At 36.1% G+C, this 26,142-nt stretch overlaps 1 protein-coding gene across 4 annotated transcripts in view; it reads right to left on the minus strand.

The window, feature by feature from the left end:
- Window positions 1-26,142, minus strand: part of LOC101901484 (nipped-B protein) — a 436,426-nt gene that overhangs the window by 131,669 nt on the left and 278,615 nt on the right. The gene's annotated exons all lie outside the window — the stretch shown is intronic.

Genomic DNA, 26,142 nt, shown 5'->3' on the forward strand with positions numbered 1-26,142 from the left:
TGTGAAAATCCTTCAAAACGTTCTTGAGTTATAAGCATAGTAACTAATAAACACAAATTGAAAAAAAAAAAAAATATTCAACTTGTTCGCTGGTTTTTTACAGCGAATGTTTAAAGGTCCTTACGAAGTTTGGTCTTTACTATTATTTTTCCCCGATTTTGAAATGCAGTAGCCTTTTTTTTTTTTGTTTTTTTAGCAGCTTGGAAAAATTCATTATCTTTTAACATTGGTTTGACCACGTTAAATTATTTTGACAGCATCTATTCAGGTCCGCAACTCCATAATTGTCGTCGCTTTATACTACCCAAAAAGACTACACATAATATTAAAGTTCAAAAAAAAAAAAAAAAAAAAAAACACTACAAATGTACATTCCAAAATAGTAAGTCAAAATGGAAAAAATCATGCAAAATAAAACATTACTAATGTACACTTCAAAAGTCAAAATGAAAATTTTCAAAATTCACAATTTTACGCGATTTTTTTTTTATTTTATCCTTTTCTGCCAAGAGACAATTTCGAATTTGTGTGAATCGTTAAAATCAGATCAGTGGTTCTTGAGTTATAAGCGTAGCAACTAACACAATCTTATTTTATATATTTAGATAGATTAGAAGTATGCGTTGTCAGTTCTTCAGACCCCAAATAGATCCCTAGGGTTGGAGGGAAAGTCAACAGTATCTCGTATAATAATTTTCAAACCGATATCTTCATTATCTGGCAAATATAAAGATTTTAGATACATCAAGAGAGTGGGCGTAAAAGTATGCGTGGTCAATATTTTTTTCTTTAAAAACCTAGCTCAGGGTATGACGAACGTTTGTACAAACAATTATACAAGACGAACGTTACCAACAAACAACAATTGATTTTTATATATATAGACTAGCTGGCCCGGTTCGCGTTTCCGGCCCGTACTTTTAGTCTTTAAAGCATAATAAATCACAGATCTGACTTATGTAGGCGGCAGAATTTTGATTATAAGCAATGACGCCATTATAATTACTCCAATTTTGATTATAAGTAATGACTTGATTATGAGTAATGACTCCATGACTAAATAAAAATTAATATTCGTGGCAAAAATGATAATTACCGTCGGTTTTAAATATTTTGCATAGCCTGATCTTATTTTTCAGCTAAAGGCTTTAATTTGAGTGTTAAAAACCTATATGATAAAGAACATCTATAATAGCCCCATGTGAAAATTCAGCTCAATTTTTGATATTGTAAAAAGCATTCAAATGAGCTATAATTTGAAATTTGTATTTCCAACGTTTAAAATCCCGTACTGCGTGGTATTTAGTTTTGTTCACCTCATACTTGAAGGCAGAATGTTGTCAGAATAGCCAAAAAAAATTACTCTTTTGCTCCGATTACCGTAAGATGGGCATTAATTGTTTGTCATTTAAATTGTGCGGTGGAGATCCAATAAAGTTGCTTTATAATTTCGTATTTTTTTTTTCATGTTTCTGCCACAATTTCCGACTGAATGAGTCCCAGATTGACATTTCGGAGTTTATTTCATATAGACGTACATCCCAAATCTACGTTCCCAACCAATATTCTCTTGGGGGTTACAAATTCAATAGAATACCAAATTTTCTTTTCTGACCACACATTGGTTGGGAAAGTGGACTTTGGGGTATACTAATGTGGGGACTATACTTAAATAAATTCCTATGAGGATAAGATGATTTTCTACCCCAGGGTTTTTTACCCCAGGTAGCCTCTAGACTAAGATGCGCACTTTTCCGAAAAATAAAAATTTATAAGAAGAGGTTTTCTTCTCCCTTAAAAACAAAGATGTCAAATAAGGGCCAAAAAATGGAAAAAGTGGCCAAGACCCCGAAAATACCTTAAATCATATGATGGTGATAACAAAACTTGATAATTTTTTGCAAATATGGTTTCTTCTTAAATGATCAACATATGCTAGAATTAGTACGAAAAATATGTTTAAAATGTAGAATATACTTGAAATCGGGTTGTTCCGTTATCAGGGGTTATGACCCATATCATGACCTGCCAAAGCGATTAAAGGTATCTTGAATGTTTAGGTAGAATTTCTATTTTGCGTTCTTTATAGTCGGTATTTGACTGATTGCAGTCCCAATGTATTTTGCATTTTGTGTTCTCATTTGACAATTTATTGTCATATGAAAGAAGCAGGTCCACTTTTTGAAATTAACACCATAACGCTTCTTCGGTCATTTTTGTTTGTTTAAATGTGTTCGCATCTTCCAGCTGAAGCACGATGTAGGTCCTGGAGTAGAAAACATTTAACATCGTATTGCACCCTCATTTCATTTTTAATATTATTCATTCAGAATTCAAACCAATAAAAAAATGTGCACTTCAATATAGAAAAAAGAAACAGAATCTTCAACTGCTTCGCTGATTTTTTGCGACAAATTTTTAAAGGTGATTACGAAGGTTGTCGGTAGAATGTACTAATCTTTTGAAATTCGATTCCATTGAAAAATTGTCGATTTTTCCCGATTTTAGAATTTTTATATAAAACGACAACGGATAAAATTGTTATTTATAGATTTTATGTATTTATTGGTTATTACAAATAAATACATAAAATCTATAAATAACAGTTTTATCCGTTGTGGCTTTATATAACCCAAAAAAAAACCTACACATCATATTAGAATTCAAAAAAAAAAAAAAAATAAATAAATAAATAAACTACAAATGTACATTCGAAAATAGTAAGTCAAAATGGAAAAAAATATGTAATATAAAACATTACTATTGTACATTTTAAAAGTCAAAATGAAAAATGTTAAAATGTCACATTTTTACGCGATTTTTTGGCAATTCAGAATTTGTCTAAATCGTTAAAATCAGACCGGCGGTCTTTATGTTATAAGAGTAGTAACTAACACAACTTTCTTTTACATATAGTGAGATAGATTTAAAAGTAGGCGCGTTCCTCATCACCTAAATAAGTATTTAGGGTTGGATGGAAAGCCAACAGCATCTCGTGTAATAATTCTCAAACCGATATCTTCACTATTTTGGCAAATATAAAGATTTCAGATAAATCGTAATAGTGGGCGTAAAAGGGGGCGTGGTCAATATTTTTTTCTTTAAAAACCTAACTCGGGGTATGACGAACGTTTGTACAAAAAATTATGCAAATCGGTCCAGCCGTTTTCAACTGATTCCGTTACCAACAAACAACAATTGATTTTTATATATATACTAGCTGGACCGGTCCGCGTTGCCGCCCCGTAATTTTAGTCTTTAATGCTTATTATATCCTCCACCTTGGAAAGAAGGGTATATTAACTTTTTCATTACGTTTGTAACATCCCTAAATGTTCGTCATAGACCCCATACATATATATATTCACAATCAGCATAAAATTCTAAGTCGATTTGTACGTCTGTATGCCTGTTTGTTTAAATTAAGATACAGCCCACATTATTTGACGTATAGCATCAACATTTAGCAGAACAATTTGTATTGTGTATAGGATGGTTGGTATTGAAAATGAGATCTATCGGTCCACGTTTTTGGTATAGTCCCCATATAACGGGGAAATTCGAAATTCGGTATTTTGATGATTTTTGCCACATTTCTTCTATATTTTTCTTCTATTTCTTCTATATATTGATAATTCTAGTCACATTTACGCACATAACTGTTTTAAATTTGGTATTTTAGAAGGTTTGATAGATTACAATCCTTGAAGTATAAAATTGTCCACAGAGGTTCCCGTTTTCGTATGGCCCATATAACGGCCTCATTCACTTTATGGTTTTTTGATAAGTTAACTGCATTATCCAAACAGTCTTACTGGTATATGAAGTTTAAAGTGAAACACGCTTGAATTCTGATACTTTTATATAAAAATATTTTCTTTGCCCTAAGGCGGATGATAATAATAGTTCTGCCCGGCCGAACTTATTTTTTTACTTGTTTTTAAAGTTAAACAAATTTCCGGTTCCTTAAATAATATGATGGTTATACAAAACGTGATCAGTTTTTGCAAGGATGGTTTCTTCCCAAATTACCAACATTTGCCGAAATTAGTAAGAAAATATGGTTAAAATGTAAGATATACTTGAAATCGGGTTGAATCCTCATCCTGGGGTTACGACCCATATTTTAAACTGCAAAAGCGATTTAAGGTATCGTGAAAGTTTAGGAAGAATTTCTGAAAGAGTAGAAACCCTTTTCCCTCTGCTTTTTGCGCTTTTATATTCGGCATTTCACCGATTGCAGTCCAAATGAATTTTGCATATTGAGTTCTCATTGGACGGATTATTGTCATGTGAAAGAAGTATGTAGGTGCACGTTTTGAAATGAGCCCCATAACGTTTTGTCGTTTATTTTTTGTATGTTTAAATGTGTTCGCATCTTCCAGCTGAAACACGATGTAGATCCTGGAGTTGAAAGCTAAATGCCAATTTCAGACATGAAAGATCGCCATTTAACATCGTATGGCGTACTATTTCTTTTTGATGTTATTTATTCAGAATTCAAAACAATAAACACTTCTGTATAGTTTTTAAATTGTAAAAATTTCACGCCCAAAAGATTTTTTCTTTTTTATTTTTATTGGCATATTTTACAATTTTTTTTGCCAAGATTCCATTCCAAAATTGTATGAATTGTGAAAATCCTTCAAAACGTTCTTGAGTTATAAGCATAGTAACTAATAAACACAAATTGAAAAAAAAAAAATATTCAACTTGTTCGCTGGTTTTTTACAGCGAATGTTTAAAGGTCCTTACGAAGTTTGGTCTTTACTATTATTTTTCCCCGATTTTGAAATGCAGTAGCCTTTTTTTTTTTTGTTTTTTTAGCAGCTTGGAAAAATTAATTATCTTTTAACATTGGTTTGACCACGTTAAATTATTTTGACAGCATCTATTCAGGTCCGCAACTCCATAATTGTCGTCGCTTTATACTACCCAAAAAGACTACACATAATATTAAAGTTCAAAAAAAAAAAAAAAAAAAAAAAAACACTACAAATGTACATTCCAAAATAGTAAGTCAAAATGGAAAAAATCATGCAAAATAAAACATTACTAATGTACACTTCAAAAGTCAAAATGAAAATTTTCAAAATTCACAATTTTACGCGATTTTTTTTTTATTTTATCCTTTTCTGCCAAGAGACAATTTCGAATTTGTGTGAATCGTTAAAATCAGATCAGCGGTTCTTGAGTTATAAGCGTAGCAACTAACACAATCTTATTTTATATATTTAGATAGATTAGAAGTATGCGTTGTCAGTTCTTCAGACCCCAAATAGATCCCTAGGGTTGGAGGGAAAGTCAACAGTATCTCGTATAATAATTTTCAAACCGATATCTTCATTATCTGGCAAATATAAAGATTTTAGATACATCAAGAGAGTGGGCGTAAAAGTATGCGTGGTCAATATTTTTTTCTTTAAAAACCTAGCTCAGGGTATGACGAACGTTTGTACAAACAATTATGCAAATCGGTCCAGCCGTTTTCAACTCATTCCGTTACCAACAAACAACAATTGATTTATATATATATATATATATATATATATATATATATATATATATATATATATATATATATATATATATATATATATATATATATATATATATATATAGATTTTTACTTCTTTTAGATATACATCGTTTTTTACCCTATCCTATAATAGCATGAATATCAATGCAACCAATTCTCGTATAAATCTTGACTCAAATGTTTTTGTCATACTGCTGTGTTTGTTCTCCTCTCAATCGGGTTCTCTCTCAAAGTCCAGTCTCAAAAAGGGTTGGGTCCACAACGAGACTGGAGTTAGGTGAGTAGGTTTGGCTGGTTAGTGAAATAGGTGCAGCGTGTCATGTGGACCTGTGCAACAAGCTGGGCAGATGTTCTGGGCATCGCTGTCGATCCGGGCCAATAGGAATTGAGGCGGCTGCACCATCCGGATGTTAACTGGACCAAAACTACTCGGGTTTGTCGAGGCAGCTCTCGCTCATCAGCTGTGATGAGAGGGGGATGGTCTCCTAGTACAGTATTCACTCTATGTACTTCCACGACTTCTGAGACCGCGTTAGAGTGAATACTATTCAGTCCCGCCTGATAGGCCTGTCGATCTAGAGGCTCTCTCTTATACATCTGTACCTCTATCTCTAGATCATGAAGGTCTTTTCTTACGTGCCAGGGCGGAGGTTGCCTATCTATTATTATGCTATCGCAACGGTAACACCTTCGCAGGTGTCATGAGGAGTCACCCTTTTGCGGTTCTAAGGCCGGCATTCTGGCAAGACTGAATATTTTTCCACTGCGTAGCACTAACATTGGCTGACCATACCGGAGCCGCATAGCAAAGACCTAAAATGGTAAAGACTAGACAAAATGCATTTTAAGCAAATGGTTTGTGTCTATACTATCCAGATAACAGCTCGTGACAGGACCATGTTAATATAAAAAACCCATTTATAGAAATATAAGACAAACAAAAATTTGAAAAATCCAAAAATTGGGTTTCAAAATTTTACTCCATAGACTTTCCCAGTTAATTGCACATTGCCTAAGCGGTTTTAATCGCTTGACATTGCTATGTTGTTATGATATCATAACAACAGAGGTATTTTCACAGGGTTGCCATATCTTGACTCTGTCTTGTCCCATCTTTACACTTCTATGTCTTTGCGCATAGTTTACCACAGGCCGGCCTATCGCGTTGTAAGAGGTCAACAAGGTTTCTGTAAACGACAAGAAAAATACAACAGAATGGTTTGGCTGTAGAATCAATTCTCGATCCGGCTCGAGTGACCAATGCAGAAAGTGAGAAAAGAAACACGACCACTTCGTTTGGGTGTAATTTCAATTTTAGTTTTTATTTAAAAATATGTTCCTTAAGTACTACTGAAACCTAATGACAGCCACGCAATTATTCTTATATATTCTAATATTGAATGGAGAACATTGCTGGGCTGCTTGTCATTTCATTCAAGTTGTCTTGTACATATTCTGAGCGTACATATACTGTGCGTGTGGTGGGACATAACCGAATTGCGGCTGGAAATATGCAATTTTAGAATATTTATTGTTTATTGTTAGATTTATTTATATTTATAAAAATATGTACAAATTATTTTGTACAGTTTCCTTATCAGCTCCCCATGTGCTGCCGGCCAGAGATTAGAGGACCTTGTTCCTACTTCTAATCTTATCGCAGATAGCTGTGGTAAGCGCTGACGACTTGAATGGGCTATCGAATTTGACCCCTAAGACCTTGGGGTACTTGATGTTCTGAATTACAACACCATACTGCTCGCAGTGAAAAACGGGGTTGATCAACAAGGTAAGCGTTTAACCGATCGCAAATGTCATCTATGATGGGTGCAGACGCCACGATCGTACAATCATCTGCGTACGTTATTTTTTCTATGCCGCCTGAAGGCGTATAATGACAGAAAGGTAGAGGTTAAACAGTTCCGGAGATACCACCCCACCTTTGGAAACTTCCTGTTTCACTCCACGGATGTTCGACTTCTTGTTTCTGAATTCCACGTAGAACTGGCGTCCATACATGTTATTTACTATCCAACGTTTCAAACTTGGCCGGGCATGATTGATCAAAAGCTTTTGATAAATCAAGTGCCACCATAACTTTTCTGTCGCACTGTCTGTTCTGGTTGAGTCCTCTGCTGACATGTGTGGAAATGGCGTGTAAAGCTGTTGATGTGCTATGCAATTTCTGGAATCCATGTTGATGATCAGCTACTGGGAAACACTCTCTTATGCTGGGGAGGAGTAAAGCCTCAAGCGTCTTGGCTACTGGTTACAAAAGTGATATCGGCCTGTATGAATCACTTTTGCTGGCATCCTTGCCTGGCTTCAATAGCAGGACCATTTTCCAGGCATCGGGAACTATAAGAGTGGCTAACGAAAGGGTGAGGAGTTTGGTGAAATACTCAACTCCTGGTTCATCTAGTTGCTTCAACATCACCATAGATATTCCGCCAGGACCAAGCGCTTTGGATAACTTTGCGCTTCTGATGACATGTGTTTCATCTTCCAACGTAAATTGTGGTGGTGCCTCCTGACTGGAAGAGATCGTACACGGCGTAGGATTCTTCTCTTAGTCCTGTCACTCTGGGAGTGGTCTATGAATTGCCGGTTGAAAAAACGCGCGCACCTCATCGGATCTGTCACTTCTGCGCCGTTAAATGAGACAGATGTCCAATCATCCTTTTTCCAGGGTTCGAGAGCGACTTAACCGTTGTCCACAATTTACACGTTCCGGTACTGATGTTGCAATGCTTCAAATGTTCTAGCCACTTTTTGGGCTTATGCTCACCGACTAACGTGTTTTCCTCCAGAGTAAGTTCCCTCTGGGGTTATCAGGGTTAGTACGGCGAAGCTCATTTCCTAATCCCGATGTCTCTGCTGAGAAATTTGGTCTTATTTCAATTATTCGACCAGCAGGTACATAGCGAGCGGCTGCAGCTTTGATGATGTCCCGGAAACACCTATCTGCTACCTGACCATTAGAAGGGTTGGGCAGTTCTCTGAAGCGGCGATTGGTATATTCTCTGAATTCGTGCCAGTTGGCTTCCCCATGGTTAAGGAAAGTTCGGCGTCCAGAGTCTATGAAGTGGCGTGATCTGTCGATGGCGACAATAATAGGTAGGTGGTCTGAGCCTAAAGAAATTAATGTTTGCCACGATACGTCACTCGTCAGACCTGAAGACACGATAGTTATTTCCGGCGAACTCCTTATTCTGGTGGGCGCGTCCTCATTCACTGTGCAAAACGTGGAGCTATCGATATGCTCATCAGCCAACGCTATGACGCTCTGGTCATTACCTAGAACGGAATACCATAGTTCATGATAGGCATTGAAATTCCCTAGCACCAGACGGTTATTGCCCAACATTCACTTCTGTTATGATATTGAAAATATAACGTGAGACACAGCTATTTAATCGGCGGAATACACACGTTAAGCACCTCTAACTCGGCGGTTCCGCTACCCCCGTACATTCCATGTACGGGTCAATAGAGTCAATCTCAGGCGACATAGGTCTGTACTGGACATAGTGATGCAATATGAACGCTTATCCTCCACCTCTGATGCGATCGTTTCTCAGTACGTTGTATACATCAAAACTTTGAAGCCTGCAGGTGGTACTCAGATTCGTTTCCTGGATCGGTGCGACCTTGATGTTCTTCCGACTCATGAAGCTTACGATTTCGTTGATCTTACCTCGGAAATCATCACAGTTGAATTGGAGAAACGATGCACTATCTCAAACTTGAACAGCAATGTGTTTCGTCAACTGCTACACGACTCGCTGTTGTGGAGATTGCGGGGGAGCCGCATACTTCGACGACGAAGATGGAGAACCAATGGTGTCGTCCCTACTGCTATAATCCTGTATCCAGTTTAAGCCGGAGCAATTCTTCCAATCAATCCGGTACATAGAACCGGCCGCCGTGGGATTGGATAGAAGTAGTAGTAACCATGGGTGTAAGAAGGTGGGAAATATTATTTTAATTATAACTACACCTCCGACAACGCTTCAAAATATATTAAATTATCTAAGCAAATATAAAAAAATTATTATCTGAAGCATTAAATAATTCTGTAATTTTATTAGAGACTAGCTGAACCCGGTGCGCTTCGCTAACCCTTTTGATTGTATATGCATTGAAAATTTTATATACGAACTAGCTGGCCCGGTCCGCGTTGCCGGCCCGTACTTTTAGTCTTTAAAGCATAATAAATCACAGATCTGACTTATGTAGGCGGCACAATTTTGATTATAAGTAATGACGCCATTATAATTACTCCAATTTTGATTATAAGTAATGACTTGATTATGAGTAATGACTCCATGACTAAATATAAATTAATATTCATGGCAAAAATTATAATTACCGTCGGTTTTAGATATTTTGAATACCCTGATCTTATTTTTCAGCTATAGGCTTTAATTTGAGTGTTAAATATCTATATGATAAAGAACATCTATAATAGCCCCATGTGAAAATTCAGCTCAATTTTTGATGTTGTAAAAAGCATTCAAATGAGCTATAATTTGAAACTTGTATTTCCAACGTTTAAAATCCCGTACTGCGTGGTATTCAGTTTTGTCCACCTCATACTTGAAGGCAGAATTTTGTCAGAATAGCCAAAAAATTACTCTTTTGCTCCGATTACCGTAAGATTGTTTGTCATTTAAATTTTGCGGTGGAGATCCAATAAAGTTGCTTTATAATTTCGTATTTTTTTTCATGTTTCTGCCACAATTTCCGACTGAATGAGTCCCAGATTGACATTTCGGAGTTTATTTCATACCAAAACGTGATAATTTTTTGCAAAGATGGTTTCTTCTTAAATTATCAACATAAGCTAAAATTAGTACGAAAAATATGGTTAAAATGTAGAATATACTTGAAATCGGGTTGTTCCGTTATCAGGGGTTATGATCCATATCATGACCTGGCAAAGCGATTAATGGTATCTTGAATGTTTAGGTAGAATTTCTATTTTGCGTTCTTTATAGTCGGTATTTGACTATTGGTTCGCTGATTTTTTTTGCGGCAAATTTTTAAAGGTCCTTACGAAGTTTGTCGGTAGAATGTACTATTATTTTGAAATTCGATTCCATTGAAAAATTTTCGATTTTTCCCGATCTTAGAATTTTATTGGGTATTACGAATAAATACATAAAATCTATAAATAACAGTTTTATCCGTTGTGGCTTTATACTACCCAAAAAAAAAAACCTACACATCATATTAGAATTCCAAAAAAAAACACTACAAATGTACATTCGAAAATAGTAAGTCAAAATGGAAAAAAATATGCAATATAAAACATTACTATTGTACATTTTAAAAGTCAAAATGAAAATGTTCAAATTTCACATTTTTACGCGATTTTTTTGGATTTTATTTTTTTTGCCAAGAGGCAATTCCAAATTTGTCTAAATCGTTAAAATCACACCGGCGGTCTTTATGTTATAACACAACTTTCTTTTACATATAGAGAGATAGATTTAAAAGTAGGCGCGTTCTTCAGCCCCTAAATAAGTACTTAGGGTTGGATGGAAAGCCAACAGCATCTTGTGTAATAATTCTCAAACCGATATCTTCACTATTTTGGCAAATATAAAGATTTTAGGTAAATCGTAATAGTGTAATAGTTGCCGGCCCGTAATTTTAGTCTTTAATGCTTATTATATCCCCCACCTTGGAAAGGAAGGTATATTAACTTTTTCATTCCGTTTGTAACATCCCTAAATATTCGTCATAGACTCCGTCTGTATGTCTGTTTATTTAAATTACGATACAGCCCACATTATTTGACGTAGAGCTTCAAAATTTAGCAGAACAATTTGTACTGTGTATAGGATGGTTGGTATTGAAAATGGTCCACGTTTTGGTATAGTCCCCATATAACGGTACCTCTCGAAATTCGTTATTTTGACGATTTTTGTCACATTTCTCCTCGGATTTGTCCGCGTTGCCGGCCCGTAGTTTTAGTCTTTAATGCAAATTTAGCATAGCATAATATTTCACAAATCTAGCTCATAAAGGTGAACAAATTTTAATATAAATATTGATTCGACTAATCAAAATAATTTCTGAATAGTCAAAGTTAATTACGCTTTTACACCCATTACCATAGCACCTCAAATTGCGCATTAGAGTCCCCAAAAAGTCTATGTTCTTGTTCATAGTAAAATTCAATGACGATTAAACAATACCCGCGTTGTTGTCCGCCAATCGGTAAACATCACTATAGATCGGCGGGCCTGGGGACTACATGGGGACTGTACCAAAATATTTAAGTATGTTGACATTTTTCTGTAAGACGGTTCTCTACTCACAAAGTAGCCTAAATACAGCAAATAATGGCCAAATCAGTTGAAAAACGTGGCCAAGACCACGGTCATAGCTGAAATCAGGGATACATTTATATAAGGGTTATACCAAAACGTGGCCCAACCAATATTCTCTTGGGGGTTACAAATTCAATAGAAAACAAAATTATCTTTTCTGACCACCAATTAGATGTGAAAGTGGACTTGGAGATACTCCAATGTGGGGACTTTAATGAATATGATCAAGACCAAAATGGGCCCTACTCTGAAAATTTCAAACTTTATGCGAAGAGGTTTTCTACCTCCTTAGAAACAAATATGCCAAATAATGTCCAAAATATTAAAAAAGTGACCAAGACACCAAAAAAACTTAAATCATACGATGGTTATATAAATATGAAATCGGGTTGTACCCTTATCCGTGAGTTATGATCGATATCATGACCTGCAAAAGCGATTAAAGGTATCTCGAATGTTTGGGAAGAGTTTCTGGAAGGATAGAAATTCTTTTCTTACTAAGAGTCCCATTCGCTCTACTATTTTCCACCCTTTATATTTGGTATTTTTCTGATTGTACATTGGACGGATTATTGTGACAGGAAAGAAGTAGTTCCACGCTTTGAAATGAGCCCCATTAGGGTTTTTCGGTAATTTTCGTTTGTTCAAATGTGTTCGCATCTTTCAGCTGAACCACGATGTCGGCCCTGGAGGTAGATGTCAGTTAACATCGTATTTCCCACTTATTTAAATTTTTGGTGAAAATTCGTATATAGTGAAAAATTATTCTTTATTTTGTTCACAAAAAATTTACTGAATTCAATTAGATAATACAAATTGAAAAAAAAAAAATTGACAAAAGAAGAATAACACATTGAAAAAATCTTCAACTTGTTCGCTGATTTTTTACAAAAAAAGTTTAAAGATCCTTATATAGTTTGTCAATAGAATGTACTTCTATTTTAAAATTCGATTCCATTAAATTATTTCGACATCATCTATTCCGTTTCGCCACCACATAATTCGGTACTACACTTCCATGTAACTCGCCATCAATTTCATTTCTCAAGAAATCAAGTCAATTAAATAAATTGGTATTAATATTTGAATTCAAAAAAAAAAAAATAAATAAATAGATAAATAGTAACTAACACAACTTTCTTTTATATATATAGATATAAATTAAAAAGTACTGACAACGACAGTTCCTCAGCCCCAAATAAATACTTAGAGGGGGATGGAAAGTCAACAGTATCTCGTGCAATAATTTTCAAACCGATATCTCCTCTATATTGGCAAATATAAGGATTTTAGATAAATCAAAATTGTGGACGCAAAAGTGGGCTTGGTCTATATTTTTTTCTTTAAGAACCTAACTCGGGGTATGACTCGGGGTTTTTACAAAAAATTATGCAAATCGGTCCAGCCGTTTTAAACTGATTCCGTTACCAACAAACAACAATTGATTTTTATATATATAGATATTTGTTAGTTTAAAAAAATAAAACAAATTCAAAAAAAAAGTAATTATTGTATTACTTTAATGCGTATACAAACAAATAGCTCGGTCTACCAACGGGTGAACTGTCAGGCACATCTGACCATGAGGATAGCAGGAACATGCCAAATGTAGTCCGCATACACGAAGGGTTTGTCCTTCGGATATTAATTTCATAGCAAATGCCAAGCGTGCAGGAAACTACAGTTTTTTGAAGTTGGGTGGCATTTCTGTATCATTTAAAGAATTCGAGGTAGCAACATACTTCCACGTAATAATCGTATCCTCAATTAAATTGTTGTGTAGTTTTTTACTGTTAGCTTAATACCATTGCAAAGGCGTTGTGGGTTAATACTTCTTAATAAAATCATTTCCCAATCTGAACCGACATCAATATAATTTGACAAAATTTACATTTACAAATTCCGTCACACCTTCCATATTTCATTTAAATTGGAGGTACATACCATGTTTGGTGCATCAAACATGTGAAATCGGCCGAGAATATATATGGGAGCTATATCCAAATCGGAACCGATTTCAATATAACTTCGGAAATACTTTCTTTATATAAAATCAATCACACGTTTCAAATTTAAATTTCAAATTGGATATACATAGCGTGTTTGGTGCAAGAAATGCTTGAAATCGGGGAGCTATATCCATACCTGAACCGATTTCAAATAATTTTTTTTGTTCCAAATTTCTTTCCAACTACCAAATTTGGAGACCGAATCTGTAATCAATCAATAGATTTGGAGGTACCACCGATTTTGATGCTATAGCTCTAGTTTCAAATGGAATTTCAAAAATTTATATAGCCTATGTTACTTTCAGGCGATGTTGTAGTATACATGGAAATTTTCAGGAAAACCTGTTCAGCGGTCTTCGAGTCCATAAATTACAAACAAACAAACAAACAAACATACAAACATTTTCCTCTTTTATAGATATAGAAGAAGATGCCTCTTGCATTCCAACTCATGATCTTTAAACCAATAGCCATTATGATAAAGATTCACAAGCGAGATTGGTAATAACCTCGAATCGATCTAATTTATGTTTACAAATATAAGGTTCAGAATGAGTTTAATTATAATGTATTGTAATTCTTTGATTGAAAATAATTGTTCAGTATTTGACGACATAAAACTATTTAATATTGGTATTAAGTTGTTGTTGCATCTTTTCGCAGTATTCTAAGCATGAGATAAATGCTGAATATTCTTATTCAAAGCATTAGGAAAATTGTTGTTATGCCGATCGTTAGATTTGAAGGTGTTGTGTTGTTTGCTTGCTAGATTTCATAATTGCCTAAGTAGACATATGTGGGCCCATGTATATTTGATTTGCAGTCTTTTGTTTTATGACTGCCAGCACAGTTCGAACAAAAGCTATTCACATTGCATCTGCTTGAGCCGTAACCGAGCATTAGACAATTGAGGCATTGTTTAATACGTGTTTTGTTTGACTTTTGAAAGTCCCATGGGCTTTAATGAAGACTGTTTCAGAATGATTTTTTCCAACTCTTTCGTAGTTATTGTTTTCCGTTTAAAGTAAGCAACATAAATTATAATGATAGTGTTGTAGTTTTTTTTTTTTTTTTGAGATTTCGACGGTCTGGGTCGGCGTGAAATAGTTGTTATTGTCTGCACAGGATTTCAGTTGCATTGGTCTTGGGGCTTCCCTCGCATTTTTAAAAGATTTTTATTCACATCATCGCTTTTGTATGACCGTTTAGTTTTGATGGCTAATAGTTTATTGTTATTCTCCTAGTTTTTGTGTTGTTTTTTCGACTGTTTAATCTGGATTAACGTCGTTGGATAAATATTCAGCTAGTTTAAAAAAAAATGTCATATGAAGCATTTTCATACAATTTCTAACTTTTTGTTCTAATCAAGTAGAGTGGAAATTTCTTTCGTAGATAATTAAAATTGATATTTCAAGTTCAGTTCTTTGTTGTAAAAAAAATCCAAACTACGAAAGTTTTCTGTGCCGAAAACCTTTAACAACCATTTCAAATAAAACCACGGACCTTGATTCTATTAGGTTTGTCACAACGTTATAAACCACCGATTTGTTTCGGTCCGTTACAATGTTCTGGATTAAGTCGGTACCGAAACTACAGCGAAAGGGATTATGTTCCGACTTACTACAGCAACGTAGTCCTCAGCGAATCCACATCTTCGTCGTCCCTTTCTGAGCCTTTGTCGGAGTATAAAACTCTACGCCAGCATATTACGCCGCATGTTGCTGTTCCAACTCCAGATTGTGCATATTTCTTGCAATTTAACTGCGAGGAAAAGCGAGGAAAAATAGATAATATAGTGGAATTCATGAATCGGATGAATATTTTGATCGCAGCGGTGCAGGAAGCTGAGCTCATAAAAATTGCAGCCAACAACGTTGTAATTTACACGTACTGAGTAGGGTCGCACCAGAAGTGGAGGTTTAATATACAGATTTATCTCTCTTGAGCTACTCTCTAGTGACCCATACATGGAATGTATGGGGTAGCAGTCATGTGTGAAACTGCCGAGGTATGAGCCGCGTTATTTGCGAAATATTAGCCTGTTGTTGGTAGGCAATGACCTCCTGGTACTAGGGGTGGTTAATGCCCACCATGAGTTGTGGCATTTCGCCCTGGGTAATGACCAAGGGGATCAGCGCTGGCAGAGCAAATTGACTGCTCCACATTCTGCACGGTTAACGAGGATGCCCACCCGATTTCCGTGACGTCATAATTTTCCGTGACATAATCAAAGCTGCAGCTGCTCGCCATATATCTGCTGTTCGAAACCCCGAAATAATACGACTAGCTGATTGTGCAAGTCTAGGCTGTTCTGAGAAATACGAAAGGGTGCTGCCTCTTGATACCAGAGAACTTTCCGAAGGGTCTTCCCGTACGTTAGCATAACCATATGCTTTCGTTGCAGTACCTGCTTGAGTGTTATTGTGGGAGTCATCGAAACCATCATATGGTGTGTAAAATTAAGCCACCCAGGCGTATCAGGAAGGACATACAGGGTGAAAAAAAAATGCAAAAAAAGTCAAATGCCATAATTTTTACATTTTTTTTAATTTTACTGAATGAAAGCAAAAAATGTCGGAAGTACCATTAAATTTTAGAATAAGCGAAGCGGCGAAGGTTATCGACACTTTGGTATTTTAAGTGCCAACCTTGCTTTCCAAAATACTCCAGACACAATAGTCCTGTTGCTGAGTCCTGTTGCAATGTCCAAAGTCTTTGGCCAAAATGTTTGCGTGCGGTGTAAGTTCTTGCACTTTTCAATGGCTTTACCCCGAGCTCATTTTTCAGTATTTGCCGAATGGAATATTGCAATATATTCAGCGCACGAACCATTTTTCGGCCACCGCGACGTGGGTTTCGATCAAGTCCCTTCTTTACTTTTCGAACCATTTCTGCTGATGTTGCTGTTTCTTCCGTCCACTTCCTTGACGTCGGGCTACGCTACCAGTATCACAATAAGGAGCGATGGTACGAGACACAAAAGATTTATTCACATTTAAATGCTGGAGTGCTCTAACGATAGCCACTTGTGGTTTTCCAGCCAAATAAAAAGGAATCACACTATCACGCTTGAATTTCATCACGAAACAATATAATGAGCTGTCACTGGAATAATTTTACAACCATAAAATATAGAAGTGCAGAAATAAAATATGAAACGTTAACATCTCAAACAAACTTAATAAAAGCCTTTTGATTAAGTGGTCAGACAGGTACTATAACAAATGAAAATTCAGACTGAGCTGCTAAATAAACTTGCTAAAAATCCGTTAATTGATAAACTTTATCTGTAGTATTTCTGCAAAGTTTTTCGTATAAATAAATACATTTTTCAGATTCATTACTGATCCATATTCAACTAACATGAGCAGTGGCATTAAGAACAATAACATTTTCTTTAAGCTTGGTGCACATGCAAACACTGCCGCCCTAAAAGAGATTATCGACAAGATAAACCCCCTTGAGAAAACGACAGCCTCAAGTTGGCGAGGAGGAGCGACATTCTTCGCCTAACTAAAACGACGGTATACGTCAGAGGATTGGCAGCATATTCGAGACGGAACGTATGCTCGAAGTATTTGGAAGGCAAAACAAGACTTTGGACGTGAAGAGATGAGAAGTCTCCCACAGGGAGGAGAAGGAGGATGGCACTCTCCTTGTGATTGGAGTTGACGATCTCTCCATGGCCAGTCCGACAAAGACTAAGGACATGGCATTCTATGTCTCGAACGCTGTCAGAGAAACAACAAGGTGAGAATCGGAGACGAGGAAAGGGAGAAGGAGAGGAGCCCCCAAGCAACAAAAAACAGGGAGTCAAGTCAATGCAGAAATTACCGACTCTCAAGAAGCCCGTCTACTGGAGGACCAATGATCGAGTTCATCCAGATCAATCTTCATCGAGATCAACCAAGCGAGAAGGCAATTATAGCTCTAAAGGAACTAATAAATAATAATAAATAAGATACACATTGGATTAATTCAGGAACCATATTAACTACCAACTGTTCTATGCCAATACAGGGTCTCGACCGAGAGCTTGTATAATATGTCACAAAAATTTATGTTTTCTTTTCTCCCCAGAGTTGTCACCATCGGACGCAACAGTACCTCGACGCACCGACACTACCACCTGCGTCGAAATTGCGGCGGCTGGTGAGCAAAGCAAAATAAACAGGTAACGAACATTTCGTGGGGTAGTACTAACACTAATAGAAGGGGCCAGTCCCTACTAGATTATCTAAATATTAACTACCTAATAATTCTTAACATTGGGAATAAAGCGACCTTTGTAAACAAAATTAGGGAGGAGGTTTTAGACATTACTTTTTGTTCGGGAAATCTTATAATCGATTTTCGCAATTGGAGGGTTTTGGAAGAACCCTCTTTTTCGGATCATAGGTATATAAGATTTGAACTAACACGGCCGCCGCCGAATGCAATACGTTTCCGAAACAAATCCAAGACTGACTGAATGAAGTATGGGAGACTAGTAAAAGAAAGGATAGTGCAGAGAAACATTGAATGCCTCCTGGAAGCTTTTTTGTGAACAACTCCTGGAAGCTTTTTTGTGAACAGATTGACAGCGTAAATGATGTTTAAAAAAACAAAAACACATACACAAGCAGACAATGGTGGATGATATGGGTAACAAGATGGAAACAATAGAAGAGACCTTAGGGCTTTCGATGAATAGACACATCCCGCCGAGCATCACGACACACGTAAATATATCGGAAGATAGAAGGAACGTGACTGAGGAATTGATGATGGTAAAAGAAGCTACGAAGGTAAAGGAAGCCATCAGAATTTTCAAACCGATTAAGGCTGCGGGACCAGATATGGTCTTCCCAGCTCCGCTCCAAAAGAAAGTGTACTTTATTTCGTCCAACTTAGCCGGAATTTTCAACGCGTGTCTAAAGTTTGCGTATACCCAAAGCCTGGCAGGAATCGAGGGTAGTTTTTATACTCAAACCTGGGAAGGCAAGCTACGCAATACCCAAGTCTTATCGACCGATAAGTCTAACATCGTTCTTACTCAAAACCATGGAACGTACAATCGACACCATAATTAAGAGCAGAATTGCAAACGATATTCTTAAATACAAACAGCATGCACACTTTAAAGGACGTTCAGTGGAAACCGCATTACATGAGGTTGTACACCACATCGAGAGGACCTTCGATAAGAAGATGTATACACTAGCAGTATGTATTGATTGTTCAACAACGTCAGCACAGATACACTCATCCAATCCTTAGAAAATTTTCAGTTCGACCGCGCCCTAAGGGACTGGATAAACCATATGCTAAGGAATAGATGGATAAGCTGTGCGCTATATAACAAAGCTCATAGATGTTGGGCAACGTGTAAAAGAGCTATAGGCTCAAAATGAGGTTTCAATCCAAATATGACACACTGGCTATTCAAAAGCGTAATTTGACCTGTTCGACGCTTCAGCAGTCTGGTGGACAGCTATGGATAAAAAATACCAAAATATTACAGAAAGTACAACGAATGTGCTGATGAAGCATCTGACAAACGTTGTTTTTATAAAATCAACAATAAAGGGATTAAGCCTGACATTTTGCAACAACAAAATACGGGTATCCGGAACAAACAACCCAACACTGTTCCATAAATATTAAATATATATACTTCGAAACAAACATATATATACTTATTTCGAAGCATATATTTACTTGTTTCTAAGCATATTTTTACTTACATCTAAGCATATACATGCTTGGATCAATCATATATGTGTTTGTATTGAAGTATATATATGCTTACATCCAAACATATATATACTTGTATCCACGCATAACTTTACCTGCATCCAAGCATATACATATACTTGCATCTAAACATATATTTACTTGTAGCACCCAAACAGCTTTGAGACTGAAGCAAACATATATATGTTTGCTGCAAAATAAGTTTGGAGACCTATGTTAGAGAGGCAACTTTTTTCCCTCCGTGAATGTATAAATTCAATCAACAACTACTCTCAACACGGCTCAGTACACATTATATGGGTACCAGGTCATGCGGGAGTTAGAGGTAACGAGATAGCGAACTCTCTCACCAAAATAGGCAGCGAATTAGCAACAATAAACGTAGACAATCCAGTACTGCTTAAGGCGTCACGTCTAGTGTTAAAGACATAGGCAAAAAACGCCCACATATCCCTATGGAACAATGAGGGCGTAGGGAAAACCACAAAAATCCTATGAGGCGATCCCATTGAGATAAAAACGAAGAACCTTTTATTACTAAGTAAGAAGGTGATTAGTGAGGTAACAGGCATACTAACGGAGCACCTGGGCCTAAATGCTCATCTGTACAAAATAGGATGTGCAGATAACAGCATATGCAGAGCATGTTGTTGAGATCAGTTTATTAGAAGTAATGAGGAAAAGAAATGTGTATGTACATATAATGGCGTATGACACAAATTTCAAAGTTGTAGACATTTGCATAAACATTAAGTGTCCTCACAGTTAATTACAATGTTGATTTGAGTGTTTATATAAATTAACTATTAACACCCCTTCTTAATATTACAAATATTATTTAAAATTAATTTATATAAGCTCAAAAGATATGTATGTATATAAAAATAACGAATTAATCTAAATTACATAATCCAATCAGTATTCGAAATTTACATATGTTAACCTTCTGTAAAGGCTTGGTTAGAATGTCTGCTAACATAGACTTTGTTGGACAATAATTAAATAATACGCTATTCGATCTATACAAGTCGCGAACAAAGTAAAACTTAACATCTATATGCTTGCTTCTAGGGCTTATTTTCTCATCTTGAAGTATCTTGAGGCAACTCTGGTTGTCTTCAAAAATGACCGGACTGGATATGTTGATTTCAAATTCCTTCATTAATTGCATAATCCATAAGAGTTCCTGAGATGCTTCAGCAAGAGCCACATATTCTGCCTCGGTAGATGATAAAGTTACATTTGCTTGCTTTCGACTAGCATAACTGATGACAGCATCACCAAGCTTAAAAATGAACCCACTTGTAGATTTTCGGTCATTGATGTCGCCTGCCCAATCAGCATCAGCAAAGCCGTTCAACTCCAATTCACTCTTAGATCCAACGAGCAATTTCAAGTCTTTAGTCCCTTTTAGATATTTTAGAACCCTTTTGACTTCAGTCCAATCTCTTTCATTCGGGCAAGTAATTTTCCGAGATAATATTGAAACGGCAAATGCAATATCTGGACGTGTATTGTTAGAGATATACAGCAGTGATCCGATAGCCTTCCGGTATAAGATATTGTTTTCAAGCAAATTATTCGTAGTTTCCTTCAAATATCCAGGATCCATGGGTATTGAAGAAATCTTAACATCTTGAAGATCAAACTCATTTAATATTTTTTCAATGTAACGTTCTTGTGACAAATAATATAAACCATTATTGTAGCTCACTTCTATCCCCAAATAGAGTCTTAAATCACCCAATTCCGTTATTGCAAAGTGGGATTTCAGAATACGTAAAACATCTTCAATTTGCTCATCAGTCTTAGATGCAACAATAATGTCATCGACGTAAATCAGAACGTATGTGATTGAGTTCGTATCACTTTTAACATATAAACAGGGTTCAGCCTTTCCCCTTCTGAATCCAGAATCAATTAGGATTTTGTTGATACGAAGATTCCAACATCTTGCCGACTGTTTCAGCCCATAGAGGCTTCGGTTTAATTTACAAACATAATTTTCTTTTCCAGGTATAATAAAACCTTCAGGTTGTTTCAAATATATATCGGTGTCCAAATCACCATAAAGAAACGCCGTTTTGACGTCAACGTGACGAACTTTCATATTTCTATAGCTTGCGATGGCCAACAGGCTTCTAAAAGTAGCTTGCTTTACAACTGGAGCAAAAACTTCGTCGTAGTTTTCGCCGTATTTTTGGGAAAATCCCTTTGCGACCAGTCTAGCTCTGTACTCCTTCTCACCATTAAATTTATGTTTAACTTTGAAGACCCATTTACAGCCGACCAAGTTGCCATCACGTGGCAACTCCACCAAGTCCCACGTTTTGTTTTCATGCAATGCCCTCATCTCCTCTTCCATAGCCATCAACCATCTCTTGCCGTCCGATCTGGACATAGCCTCTCCAAAATTTGTTGGATCATCTTCAACGCAAATTTTGTACCCATACTTTTTAGGCGGTATACCCTTGTTTGATCTTGAAGAAGTTCGAGGAGTATCATCAGGATTAATTGTTACGTCATTATTTAAAATTTCCTCGTCAGAAGACGATGAAAATTCCCCAGCTGATTCAAAGCCACAAAATTCTTCTGTGCTTATCGAATTATTATCTTCTTCTTCATGAGCAAGAGGCGAAACATTAGTAGAATTGATTGTAGAGACAGATATTACCATATTTTCGTCAGAATTGTTATCTTTCTTCGGAACATCAAGAAAATCGTTTGATTCCAAAAACTTCACGTTACGGCTTATTATGATGTTATTGGTATCAGTATTTAGCAAACGAAATGCTTTGCTCTCCTCAGAATATCCAACCAGAATACATTTGACAGCCACATCGTCCAACTTTTTGCGTTTTTGTTTTTCAACATGGACGTAAGCAGCGGAACCAAAAATACGAATATGGCTCAAATTTGGAGGCCTGCCAAACCATAACTCAAAAGGCGTTTTATTTACAGAAACTGATGAAAGTCGATTTTGAATATAGTTCGCATTGTTGACAGCCTCAGCCCAGAATTTGATATGAATATTCGCGTCGTATAGCATGCACCTGGCCATCTCCATTAAGCTCCGGTTCTTCCTCTCTGCAACTCCATTCTGCTCAGGAGTATAGGGGGCAGTGAGCTGGTGAATTATACCCTTATTTTTGAAAAACTTCTGCATCTTTTTATTTAAAAACTCTCCACCACGATCAGTTCTAAGAATTTTTAGACGTTTTCCTAATTGGTTCTCATTTTGTTCAATAAATTCTTTAATTTTGTCGTAGGCCAAATCCTTAGATGCAATGAAAAATATTGTACAATAACGGCTGTGATCATCAATCAGAGTTAAAAAATAACGATTTCCACCAGGGGTTGTATTTTGCATGGGGCCGCATAAGTCGCAATGTACCAAATCTAAAATTTCATCCGATCTAGATTCCGATGCCTTTGGAAAGGGTGCTCGTGTAAGCTTTGCTCTCAAGCAAACCTCACAATCAAACAAACAAGCACATTTCTTTATGCTCACACCTCGAATAAGCTCTTTAGTAACGGTTGAGCTAATTGCTTGATGACTTCTGTGGCCAAAACGGCGATGCCAAATATGAATACAGTCACTCTTACATTTCGATATCATATTTGCTTTGTAAGACTGATTCAGCACAAACAAATTGTTCCTTAAAGTAGCTTTCGCAAGAACATGTCCGCCCAGAGAAATTGAACAACCATTTCTGTCAAAAAACACCTTAAAACCTTCAGCAGTTAGTTTCCGAACTGACAGTAAACTCCCGTCCAGCTCTGGTATGAATAGTACATTTTGAATACGAATTTCCTTGCCTTCACAAAATATCTTGCAGTCACCACAACCAGTCACCTTCAACATTGTACCATCTGCCAAATACACCATTTCATCCACTTGCTTATTAATTTTGTCAAAATATGTCTCCTCACTACACATATGACAAGTTGCAGCAGAATCAATAAACCAATCGCCATTTGCTTTTACATTTGTGATACCAAAACAAACATTTTTATTGCCATCTTTAACAATATTGGCCCGATTGTCGTTTGGCTTTTGTTGTTTTCGCAGATTTTTGTTTGTACAATCCTTTTTCATATGGCCCGGCTTTCCACATGAAAAACATTTTGGCACAAACTTTTTCTTCTGCACTTTAAAAGCAGCCTCAGTTTGATGTTCACCTGACATCTTTCTCCTGAACTCCTGTAGCAACTTTTCCTTCACCAAATCGAGCGTCAGATCTTCCTCCGAACGCATTTCTAATGATGAAATTAGGTGGTTGTAATCATCCGGCAAAGTGCCCAGCAAAAATGCAACAGCTTTGTGTTCTTCCATCTTCTCACCCAAATCACGCAAACGATCCACAATTGATAAAAATTCATGAATGTGGTCTTCCATACTTTGACCACTAACCAGCCTCTTCGACGACATTTGGCGAAGCAGACTAACTTTGTTGGTTATGTTTGACTTCTCGTGATGCTTCTTCAAGGCGTCCCAGAAAGCTTTCGCCGTCTTCAGTTGCTTTATGAGTATTTTCTGTGATTCCTCCACAGCCAACCCAATAGCAGCCCTTGCCTTCCCATCACGAATCAACCACTTTTCATCCGGCTCCTCAGGCAGATTACCAACAACAACATCCCACAATTCCCTCTCCAGCAGCAGCAACTCCATGTTAAATTTCCAGACATGGTAATTAGTATTTGACAATTTGGGAAATAATGTGTACGATGCAGCCATGATTTTATCAATTTACTTCCAATAAAAAAAAAAATTTTAATTACGCGAATGTAGGCCCATAACCTGTTGTTGAGATCAGTTTATTAGAAGTAATGAGGAAAAGAAATGTGTATGTACATATAATGGCGTATGACACAAATTTCAAAGTTGTAGACATTTGCATAAACATTAAGTGTCCTCACAGTTAATTACAATGTTGATTTGAGTGTTTATATAAATTAACTATTAACAGAGCATGCGTGGAAGATGACGAAACATTGGAACATTTTCTATGCCAATGACTAGCGTTTGCAAATATCAGGTCCCAATTCTTAGTGAACGACTCTATACCAGACCTTAATCAGATAGTGGTAAATGATATAAAACAGTTAAGGAATTTCATGAAGGCAACTGAATTTCAAATATAACAGACTGTTAACTGCCCATTTTTTGTTCAAGAACCTTTAATCTAGAGCGAACAACAGGCCTATACTGGCTTAAGTGTATGTCCAACAGGGCATGCGGCGAAGTATTTCGCCCCTCTTTTCAACCTAATCTAACCTAACCTATTATTTAGATGCGGCGTTGGAACATACACCTGGAACTATGACAAATCTTCCGACAATATAAGACTTTATTTTAATAACTTTCAGAATATAGAAAAAATTAGTCAATTTATTCCGATTTTCGGATAAAACTTTCGAAAACATTCATTTTTTCCAGAATTTCGGATCAAACATCCGAAAATTTTACGAATTTTTGAATCAGACATTCTATATTTCTCCGATTTCGGAATAACACTATAGAACAAATTTATTTTTTTCTGATCAAACATCCAAACATTTTGCGAATTTCGTACTAAACATACAAAAATATTCCTAATTTTCCTTTTGCAAATTTAAATCGAATTCGTTACGAAACTCTAATGTTCTTTCCGATATTTTTCCGAAAAAAAAAACTCTCAGAATCTTGGGCAATCTCACACAATTTTGTTCAAAGTTCGACATCAGAATCGGAAACTTGTGCAGAGTTATTTTCCGAATTCGGACAAAAAACGGAAAAACTGTTAGCTGGGTATGTGCTAAATGCGGCTGCATGTGTAGAACACATACTTCAACCACGTATCTTCTTACTACAAAAAAAAAACATTTTTCATTCATTTGTACATAATATAACATAATATCCTTCGATAACCCAAAAGTCCAATAAATGTAGCGAGTAAAAGGATCAATTTCGAGACAAAGAATTTTCAGTCAACAATTAAGTTATTAAGTGTTTTCAAAATCTTACTGGAAAATTTACTTAGTACCATTACCCAGTTACATCAGCTGATGAAAATATAGCTATATTGTGGCTGTTGCAAATGTGTTTACAAATTTTAAACAATAATTTACTTTAAAGTTCTTAAAAAAGCAATTTTCAGATAAAAAGTATTGTAACACCATTTAATAATAAATGTTTCAATATAAAATGCAATTGTATTGTTGACTCCATTTCTCAAAAATTTTAAAGTGTAATTATAAATGTTTGAAACAGTGATTTACTTGCTACACTTTACCAGGGACGTACGCAGGGGGGGGCCTGGGGCCCGGGCCCCCTCCGAAATCGTTTGGTCAAAATACATTTATTTTTGTTCATTAAATAGTTTCGATTTCTATGCCTTTTGATTGTATAAATCAATAAATATCGAAAAAATGAATTTACACGTACAAAATACAAGTTACATTAAGTAAATATTAATGAACTAAGGTACATACATGCATATGTCAAATGTGTTGAAATTATGTTCGTATGTATGTA

The sequence above is a fragment of the Musca domestica genome, unplaced genomic scaffold (assembly GCF_030504385.1).
Source record: "Musca domestica strain aabys unplaced genomic scaffold, Musca_domestica.polishedcontigs.V.1.1 11, whole genome shotgun sequence".
NCBI lineage: Eukaryota > Metazoa > Arthropoda > Insecta > Diptera > Muscidae > Musca > Musca domestica.